The 12,063-nt window shown below is 46.9% G+C and overlaps 1 protein-coding gene and 1 long non-coding RNA gene across 4 annotated transcripts in view; one reads left to right on the forward strand and one right to left on the reverse strand.

Annotated features, from left to right (window-relative positions):
• IGSF21 (immunoglobin superfamily member 21) overlaps positions 1 to 9,477 on the reverse strand; it is a 443,107-nt gene extending 433,630 nt beyond the window's left edge. Inside the window, exon 1 of one of the 3 annotated variants that reach the window (XM_056544295.1) lies at positions 9,394 to 9,477. The gene's annotated coding sequence lies outside the window, so the exon portion shown is untranslated. Of the gene's footprint in view, positions 1 to 9,353 lie in introns of all 3 variants that reach the window. The other 2 variants (XM_056544294.1, XM_056544297.1) reach the window with 2 other exon arrangements.
• Positions 9,478 to 10,336: 859 nt separating this feature from the next.
• The window catches only part of LOC130293669 (uncharacterized), a 98,684-nt gene continuing 96,957 nt past the window's right edge, over positions 10,337 to 12,063 (forward strand). The window contains exon 1 of the long non-coding RNA XR_008848259.1: positions 10,337 to 10,721. This is a non-coding gene — a long non-coding RNA (uncharacterized LOC130293669). The remainder of the gene's footprint in view (positions 10,722 to 12,063) is intronic.

The following is a 12,063-nucleotide window of genomic DNA, read 5'->3' on the forward strand; positions in this document are numbered from 1 at the left end:
GGAGCACACACACACACAGGTAATCTCCTCTATACAGGAGCGCACACACACACAGGTAATCTCCTCTATACAGGAGCACACACACAGGTAATCTCCTCTATATACAGGAGCACACACACACACAGGTAATCTCCTCTATACAGGAGCACACACACACACACACACAGGTAATCTCCTCTATATACAGGAGCACACACACACACAGGTAATCTCCTCTATACAGGAGCACACACACACAGGTAATCTCCTCTATACAGGAGCACACACACACACAGGTAATCTCCTCTATACAGGAGCACACACACACACAGGTAATCTCCTCTATATACAGGAGCACACACACACACACACACAGGTAATCTCCTCTATACAGGAGCACACACACACACAGGTAATCTCCTCTATATACAGGAGCACACACACACACACAGGTAATCTCCTCTATATACAGGAGCACACACACACAGGTAATCTCCTCTATATACAGGAGCACACACACACACAGGTAATCTCCTCTATACAGGAGCACACACACACACACACAGGTAATCTCCTCTATACAGGAGCACACACACACACACACAGGTAATCTCCTCTATATACAGGAGCACACACACACACAGGTAATCTCCTCTATATACAGGAGCACACACACACAGGTAATCTCCTCTATATACAGGAGCACACACACACACAGGTAATCTCCTCTATATACAGGAGCACACACACACACACAGGTAATCTCCTCTATATACAGGAGCACACACACACAGGTAATCTCCTCTATATACAGGAGCACACACACACACAGGTAATCTCCTCTATACAGGAGCACACACACACACACACAGGTAATCTCCTCTATACAGGAGCACACACACACACAGGTAATCTCCTCTATATACAGGAGCACACACACACACAGGTAATCTCCTCTATATACAGGAGCACACACACACACAGGTAATCTCCTCTATACAGGAGCACACACACACACACACAGGTAATCTCCTCTATATACAGGAGCACCCACACACACACACACACAGGTAATCTCCTCTATATACAGGAGCACACACACAGGTAATCTCCTCTATATACAGGAGCACACACACACACAGGTAATCTCCTCTATACAGGAGCACACACACACACACACACACACACACACACACACAGGTAATCTCCTCTATACAGGAGCACACACACACACACACACACAGGTAATCTCCTCTATACAGGAGCACACACACACACACAGGTAATCTCCTCTATACAGGAGCACACACACACACAGGTAATCTCCTCTATATACAGGAGCACACACACAGGTAATCTCCCCTATACACAGGAGCACACACACACACACACACACACGTAATCTCCCCTATACACAGGAGCACACACACACACAGGTAATCTCCCCTATACACAGGAGCACACACACAGGTAATCTCCCCTATACACAGGAGCACACACACAGGTAATCTCCTCTATACAGGAGCACACACACAGGTAATCTCCTCTATACAGGAGCACACACACACACAGGTAATCTCCTCTATACAGGAGCACACACACACAGGTAATCTCCTCTATATACAGGAGCACACACACACACACACAGGTAATCTCCTCTATATACAGGAGCACACACACAGGTAATCTCCTCTATACAGGAGCGCACACACAGGTAATCTCCTCTATATACAGGAGCACACACACAGGTAATCTCCTCTATATACAGGAGCACACACACAGGTAATCTCCTCTATATACAGGAGCACACACACACACACACACACACACAGGTAATCTCCTCTATACAGGAGCACCCACACACACACACACACACAGGTAATCTCCTCTATATACAGGAGCACACACACAGGTAATCTCCCCTATATACAGGAGCACACACACACACACAGGTAATCTCCTCTATATACAGGAGCACACACACACAGGTAATCTCCCCTATATACAGGAGCACACACACACACACACACACAGGTAATCTCCTCTATACAGGAGCACACACACACACACAGGTAATCTCCTCTATATACAGGAGCACACACACACACAGGTAATCTCCTCTATACAGGAGCACACACACACACACAGGTAATCTCCTCTATATACAGGAGCACACACACACACAGGTAATCTCCTCTATACAGGAGCACACACACACACAGGTAATCTCCTCTATATACAGGAGCACACACACAGGTAATCTCCCCTATATACAGGAGCACACACACACACACACACACAGGTAATCTCCCCTATATACAGGAGCGCGCGCGCACACACACACACACACACACACACACACACAGGTAATCTCCCCTATACACAGGAGCACACACACAGGTAATCTCCCCTATACACAGGAGCACACACACACACACACACACACAGGTAATCTCCCCTATACACAGGAGCACACACACAGGTAATCTCCCCTATACACAGGAGCACACACACAGGTAATCTCCTCTATACAGGAGCACACACACACACACACACAGGTAATCTCCTCTATACAGGAGCACACACACACACAGGTAATCTCCTCTATACAGGAGCACACACACACAGGTAATCTCCTCTATATACAGGAGCACACACACACACACACACACACAGGTAATCTCCTCTATATACAGGAGCACACACACAGGTAATCTCCTCTATATACAGGAGCACACACACAGGTAATCTCCTCTATATACAGGAGCACACACACACACACACACACACAGGTAATCTCCTCTATACAGGAGCACACACACACACACAGGTAATCTCCTCTATACAGGAGCACACACACACACACACACACACACAGGTACTCTCCTCTATATACAGGAGCACACACACACACAGGTAATCTCCTCTATATACAGGAGCACACACACACACAGGTAATCTCCTCTATATACAGGAGCACACACACACACAGGTAATCTCCTCTATATACAGGAGCACACACACACACAGGTAATCTCCTCTATACAGGAGCACACACACACACACACACACACACACACACAGGTAATCTCCTCTATATACAGGAGCACACACACACACACACAGGTAATCTCCTCTATATACAGGAGCACACACACACACAGGTAATCTCCTCTATACAGGAGCACACACACACACACACACACACACAGGTAATCTCCTCTATACAGGAGCACACACACACACACACACAGGTAATCTCCTCTATATACAGGAGCACACACACACACACACAGGTAATCTCCTCTATACACAGGAGCACACACACACACAGGTAATCTCCTCTATACAGGAGCACACACACACACAGGTAATCTCCTCTATATACAGGAGCACACACACACAGGTAATCTCCTCTATATACAGGAGCACCCACACAGGTAATCTCCTCTATACAGGAGCACCCACACACAGGTAATCTCCTCTATACAGGAGCACACACACACAGGTAATCTCCTCTATATACAGGAGCGCACACACAGGTAATCTCCTCTATACAGGAGCACACACACACACAGGTAATCTCCTCTATACAGGAGCACACACACACACACAGGTAATCTCCTCTATATACAGGAGCACACACACACACACAGGTAATCTCCTCTATATACAGGAGCACACACACACACAGGTAATCTCCTCTATACAGGAGCACACACACACACACAGGTAATCTCCTCTATACAGGAGCACACACCCACAGGTGATCTCCCCTATATACAGGAGCACACACACAGGTAATCTCCCCTATATACAGGAGCACACACACACACACACACAGGTAATCTCCCCTATATACAGGAGCGCGCACACACACACACACACACACACACACAGGTAATCTCCTCTATACAGGAGCACACACACACAGGTAATCTCCTCTATATACAGGAGCGCACACACAGGTAATCTCCTCTATACAGGAGCACACACACACACAGGTAATCTCCTCTATACAGGAGCACACACACACACACAGGTAATCTCCTCTATATACAGGAGCACACACACAGGTAATCTCCCCTATACACAGGAGCACACACACAGGTAATCTCCCCTATACACAGGAGCACACACACACACACACACACACACACAGGTAATCTCCCCTATACACAGGAGCACACACACACACACACAGGTAATCTCCCCTATACACAGGAGCACACACACAGGTAATCTCCCCTATACACAGGAGCACACACACAGGTAATCTCCCCTATACACAGGAGCACACACACAGGTAATCTCCCCTATACACAGGAGCACACACACAGGTAATCTCCTCTATATACAGGAGCACACACACACACACACACACACACAGGTAATCTCCCCTATATACAGGAGCACACACACACACAGGTAATCTCCCCTATATACAGGAGCACACACACAGGTAATCTCCCCTATATACAGGAGCACACACACAGGTAATCTCCCCTATATACAGGAGCACACACACAGGTAATCTCCCCTATATACAGGAGCACACACACAGGTAATCTCCCCTATATACAGGAGCGCACACACAGGTAATCTCCCCTATATACAGGAGCGCACACACAGGTAATCTCCCCTATATACAGGAGCGCACACACAGGTAATCTCCCCTATATACAGGAGCGCACACACAGGTAATCTCCTCTATATACAGGAGCGCACACACAGGTAATCTCCTCTATATACAGGAGCGCACACACAGGTAATCTCCTCTATATACAGGAGCGCACACACACACAGGTAATCTCCTCTATATACAGGAGCACACACACACACACACACACACACACAGGTAATCTCCTCTATATACAGGAGCACACACACACACACAGGTAATCTCCTCTATATACAGGAGCACACACACACACACACAGGTAATCTCCTCTATATACAGGAGCACACACACACACACACAGGTAATCTCCTCTATATACAGGAGCACACACACAGGTAATCTCCCCTATATACAGGAGCGCACACACAGGTAATCTCCTCTATATACAGGAGCACACACACACACACACACACAGGTAATCTCCTCTATATACAGGAGCACACACACACACACACAGGTAATCTCCTCTATATACAGGAGCACACACACACACAGGTAATCTCCTCTATATACAGGAGCACACACACACACAGGTAATCTCCTCTATATACAGGAGCACACACACACACACACAGGTAATCTCCTCTATATACAGGAGCACACACACACACACACACAGGTAATCTCCTCTATATACAGGAGCACACACACACACACACAGGTAATCTCCTCTATATACAGGAGCACGCACACACACACACACACACACAGGTAATCTCCTCTATATACAGGAGCACACACACACACACAGGTAATCTCCTCTATATACAGGAGCACACACACACACACAGGTAATCTCCTCTATATACAGGAGCACACACACAGGTAATCTCCCCTATATACAGGAGCACACACACAGGTAATCTCCCCTATATACAGGAGCACACACACAGGTAATCTCCCCTATATACAGGAGCGCACACACAGGTAATCTCCCCTATATACAGGAGCGCACACACAGGTAATCTCCTCTATATACAGGAGCGCACACACAGGTAATCTCCTCTATATACAGGAGCACACACACACAGGTAATCTCCTCTATATACAGGAGCACACACACACACACACAGGTAATCTCCTCTATATACAGGAGCACACACACACACAGGTAATCTCCTCTATATACAGGAGCACACACACACACAGGTAATCTCCTCTATATACAGGAGCACACACACAGGTAATCTCCTCTATATACAGGAGCACACACACAGGTAATCTCCCCTATATACAGGAGCACACACACAGGTAATCTCCCCTATATACAGGAGCACACACACAGGTAATCTCCCCTATATACAGGAGCACACACACAGGTAATCTCCCCTATATACAGGAGCGCACACACAGGTAATCTCCCCTATATACAGGAGCGCACACACAGGTAATCTCCTCTATATACAGGAGCGCACACACAGGTAATCTCCTCTATATACAGGAGCACACACACACACACACAATCTCCTCTATATACAGGAGCACACACACACACAGGTAATCTCCTCTATATACAGGAGCACCCACACACACACACAGGTAATCTCCTCTATATACAGGAGCACCCACACACACACAGGTAATCTCCTCTATATACAGGAGCACACACACAGGTAATCTCCTCTATATACAGGAGCACACACACAGGTAATCTCCTCTATATACAGGAGCACACACACAGGTAATCTCCTCTATATACAGGAGCACACACACAGGTAATCTCCTCTATATACAGGAGCGCACACACAGGTAATATCCTCTATATACAGGAGCACACACACACACACACAGGTAATCTCCTCTATATACAGGAGCACACACACACACACACAGGTAATCTCCTCTATATACAGGAGCACACACACACACACACAGGTAATCTCCTCTATATACAGGAGCACACACACACACACACACACAGGTAATCTCCTCTATATACAGGAGCACACACACAGGTAATCTCCTCTATATACAGGAGCACACACACAGGTAATCTCCTCTATATACAGGAGCACACACACAGGTAATCTCCTCTATATACAGGAGCACACACACAGGTAATCTCCTCTATACAGGAGCACACACACAGGTAATCTCCTCTATACAGGAGCACACACACAGGTAATCTCCTCTATATACAGGAGCACACACACACACAGGTAATCTCCTCTATATACAGGAGCACACACACACACACAGGTAATCTCCTCTATATACAGGAGCACACACACACACAGGTAATCTCCTCTATATACAGGAGCACACACACACACAGGTAATCTCCTCTATATACAGGAGCACACACACACACAGGTAATCTCCTCTATATACAGGAGCACACACACACACACACACACACAGGTAATCTCCTCTATATACAGGAGCACACACACACAGGTAATCTCCTCTATATACAGGAGCACACACACACACACACACACAGGTAATCTCCTCTATATACAGGAGCACACACAGGTAATCTCCTCTATATACAGGAGCACACACACACAGGTAATCTCCTCTATACAGGAGCACACACACACACACACACACACACACACACACAATACCGCAGGGCTGTGGTCACGGTCACACACACACACACACATATACATATACATATACATATATATACATACATACACATAAATATATATAATACCGCAGGGCTCTGGTCACACACACATAATACCGCAGGGCTCTGGTCACACACACATAATACCGCAGGGCTCTGGTCACACACACACACACACACACACACATAATACCGCAGGGCTCTGGTCACACACACATAATACCGCAGGGCTCTGGTCACACACACATAATACCGCAGGGCTCTGGTCACACACACACACACACACACACACACATATATATACACACACATAATACCGCAGGGCTCTGGTCACACACACATAATACCGCAGGGCTCTGGTCACACACACATAATACCGCAGGGCTCTGGTCACACACATATAATACCGCAGGGCTCTGGTCACACACACATAATACCGCAGGGCTCTGGTCACACACATATAATACCGCAGGGCTCTGGTCACACACATATAATACCGCAGGGCTCTGGTCACACACATATAATACCGCAGGGCTCTGGTCACACACATATAATACCGCAGGGCTCTGGTCACACACATATAATACCGCAGGGCTCTGGTCACACACATATAATACCGCAGGGCTCTGGTCACACACATATAATACCGCAGGGCTCTGGTCACACACATATAATACCGCAGGGCTCTGGTCACACACATATAATACCGCAGGGCTCTGGTCACACACATATAATACCGCAGGGCTCTGGTCACACACATATAATACCGCAGGGCTCTGGTCACACACATATAATACCGCAGGGCTCTGGTCACACACATATAATACCGCAGGGCTCTGGTCACACACATATAATACCGCAGGGCTCTGGTCACACACATATAATACCGCAGGGCTCTGGTCACACACATATAATACCGCAGGGCTCTGGTCACACACATATAATACCGCAGGGCTCTGGTCACACACATATAATACCGCAGGGCTCTGGTCACACACATATAATACCGCAGGGCTCTGGTCACACACATATAATACCGCAGGGCTCTGGTCACACACATATAATACCGCAGGGCTCTGGTCACACACATATAATACCGCAGGGCTCTGGTCACACACATATAATACCGCAGGGCTCTGGTCACACACATATAATACCGCAGGGCTCTGGTCACACACATATAATACCGCAGGGCTCTGGTCACACACATATAATACCGCAGGGCTCTGGTCACACACATATAATACCGCAGGGCTCTGGTCACACACATATAATACCGCAGGGCTCTGGTCACACACATATAATACCGCAGGGCTCTGGTCACACACATATAATACCGCAGGGCTCTGGTCACACACATATAATACCGCAGGGCTCTGGTCACACACATATAATACCGCAGGGCTCTGGTCACACACATATAATACCGCAGGGCTCTGGTCACACACATATAATACCGCAGGGCTCTGGTCACACACATATAATACCGCAGGGCTCTGGTCACACACATATAATACCGCAGGGCTCTGGTCACACACATATAATACCGCAGGGCTCTGGTCACACACACATAATACCGCAGGGCTCTGGTCACACACACATAATACCGCAGGGCTCTGGTCACACACACATAATACCGCAGGGCTCTGGTCACACACATATAATACCGCAGGGCTCTGGTCACACACATATAATACCGCAGGGCTCTGGTCACACACATATAATACCGCAGGGCTCTGGTCACACACATATAATACCGCAGGGCTCTGGTCACACACATATAATACCGCAGGGCTCTGGTCACACACATATATATATATATAATACCCCAGGGCTCTGGTCACATATATAGAATACCGCAGGGCTCTGGTCACACACACATATATAGAATACCGCAGGGCTCTGGTCACACACATATATATATAATACCGCAGGGCTCTGGTCACACACACATATATATAATACCCCAGGGCTCTGGTCACACACACATATATAGAATACCGCAGGGCTCTGGTCACACACATATATATATAATACCGCAGGGCTCTGGTCACACACACATATATATAATACCCCAGGGCTCTGGTCACACACATCTCCGCGCCTGCGGCTCCCCACCTCACAGTAAAGGCGGGAAAAGCGGGTGGAGCCTTCTCACCTCACACCGGGAGATCGGAGCAAAGCATGCTGGGTAATGAGGAGCGAGGAAGGTAAGTGCAGGAAGAGAGGTCCTGTGCAGTGATCATGTGACAGTGTGGGGGCAGTTATCAGGGTGAGGGGCAGATCATGTGACAGTGATCATGTGACAGTGTGAGGGGCAGGTCATGTGACAGTGATCGTGTGACAGTGTGGGGGCAGTTATCAAGGTGAGGGGCAGATCATGTGACAGTGATCATGTGACAGTGTGAGGGGCAGGTCATGTGACAGTGATCGTGTGACAGTGTGGGGGCAGTTATCAAGGTGAGGGGCAGGTCATGTGACAGTGATCATGTGACAGTGTGAGGGGCAGGTCATGTGACAGTGTGAGGGGCAGTTATCAGGGTGAGGGGCAGGTCATGTGACAGTGTGAGGGGCAGTTATCAGGGTGAGGGGCAGGTCATGTGACAGTGTGAGGGGCAGTTATCAGGGTGAGGGGCAGGTCATGTGACAGTGTGAGGGGCAGTTATCAGGGTGAGGGGCAGGTCATGTGACAGTGTGAGGGGCAGTTATCAGGGTGAGGGGCAGGTCATGTGACAGTGTGAGGGGCAGTTATCAGGGTGAGGGGCAGTTATCAGGGTGAGGGGCAGGTCATGTGACAATGTGGGGACAGTTATCAGGGTGAGGGGCAGGTCATGTGACAGTGTGAGGGGCAGTTATCAGGGTGAGGGGCAGGTCATGTGACAGTGTGAGGGGCAGTTATCAGGGTGAGGGGCAGGTCATGTGACAGTGTGAGGGGCAGTTATCAGGGTGAGGGGCAGGTCATGTGACAGTGTGAGGGGCAGTTATCAGGGTGAGGGGCAGTTATCAGGGTGAGGGGCAGGTCATGTGACAATGTGGGGACAGTTATCAGGGTGAGGGGCAGGTCATGTGACAGTGTGGGGTAGATTTCAGAGTGAGGGGCAGTTTTTAGGGTGAGGGGCAGGTCCTGTACAGTGATCATGTGACTGTGTTGGGGCAGTTTTTAGGGTGAGGGGCAGGTCCTGTACAGTGATCATGTGACTGTGTTGGGGCAGTTTTTAGGGTGAGGGGCAAGTCCTGTACAGTGATCATGTGACTGTGTTGGGGCAGTTATCAGGGTGAGGGGCAGGTCCTGTACAGTGATCATGTGACTGTGTTGGGGCAGTTTTTAGGGTGAGGGGCAGGTCCTCTACAGTGATCACCTGCCCCACTCTTCCTCTTCCCCATGGATCCCATCGACGCCCTGTATCAGAAGTGAGACAATTGTAACGAACCTCCAGCAGTAAGAAGAGCGTCTTCCATTCACTGACTGCAGAGATCATAGACGGGGTGAGGAGCGCTATCATTCCATAGGGCAGTGTTTCCCAACCAGGGCGCCTCCAGCTGTAGCAAAACTACAACTCCCAGCATGCCTGGACAGCTTTTTGCTGGGAGTTGTAGTTTGGCAACATCTGGAGGCTCCCCGGCTGGGAATCACTGCCATAGTGTCATAAGATGGTCCTATACGTGTATATTTGGCCTAATGTCTCGGGGACATTTATTTTTGTGTTTATGTCTCTTTTTTTGGCGTCTTTTGCACCTTTTTTCTGCAGTTTTTTAATAAATGCCCTTTTTGCAAACTGACTGTAAACCCCAGTGGCGCGCTTTTTCCGATGCAGTGGACGTTATTTATTATCTGCGCCTTTTTGCTAAATTTAGAAGGCGCGATCTTTATTATGCTCGTGCACCTTCATAGTAAATTTGGTGAAACTTTGCCGGAAAAAAAAAACCCTCCAAAAATCTTGCCTGGGAATGCGGCATCCTACAGCCAACATTGATAAGTGTCCCCCTCAGCCTGTATGATAGGGGGCGCCGTGGTGTCGGCTGCAGAATACAGAGCTCTGCTGGGAGCCCCCCATATATTCCATATGTCTCATTTCTCTTTTTATCTCTTACATATCGTTACATTGACGTTGTTTTCTTTTTGTTTGTTTTTTACATTTCCGTTCTTAAACGCTTTTTTATTTGTACAGATGATGTATTATATTTTTCCCTTTTATAGCATCATATACTGCGCTGTGTATACATCTATATACTTATAGCATTATATACTGTGCTGTATACATCTATATACTTATAGCATCATATACTGTGCTGTATACATCTATATACTTATAGCATTATATACTGGGCTGTATACATCTATATACTTATAGCATTATATACTGTGCTGTGTATACATCTATATACTTATAGCATTATATACTGTGCTGTATACATCTATATACTTATAGCATCATATACTGTGCTGTATACATCTATATACTTATAGCATTATATACTGGGCTGTATACATCTATATACTTATAGCATTATATACTGTGCTGTATACATCTATATACTTATAGCATTATATACTGGGCTGTATACATCTATATACTTATAGCATTATATACTGTGCTGTGTATACATCTATATACTTATAGCATTATATACTGTGCTGTGTATACATCTATATACTTATAGCATCATATACTGTGCTGTGTATACATCTATATACTTATAGCATCATATACTGTGCTGTGTATACATCTATATACTTATAGCATTATATACTGTGCTGTATACACCTATATACTTATAGCATCATATACTGTGCTGTGTATACATCTATATACTTATAGGATTATAT

Source organism: Hyla sarda, chromosome 10 (assembly GCF_029499605.1).
Source record: "Hyla sarda isolate aHylSar1 chromosome 10, aHylSar1.hap1, whole genome shotgun sequence".
Taxonomy (NCBI): domain Eukaryota; kingdom Metazoa; phylum Chordata; class Amphibia; order Anura; family Hylidae; genus Hyla; species Hyla sarda.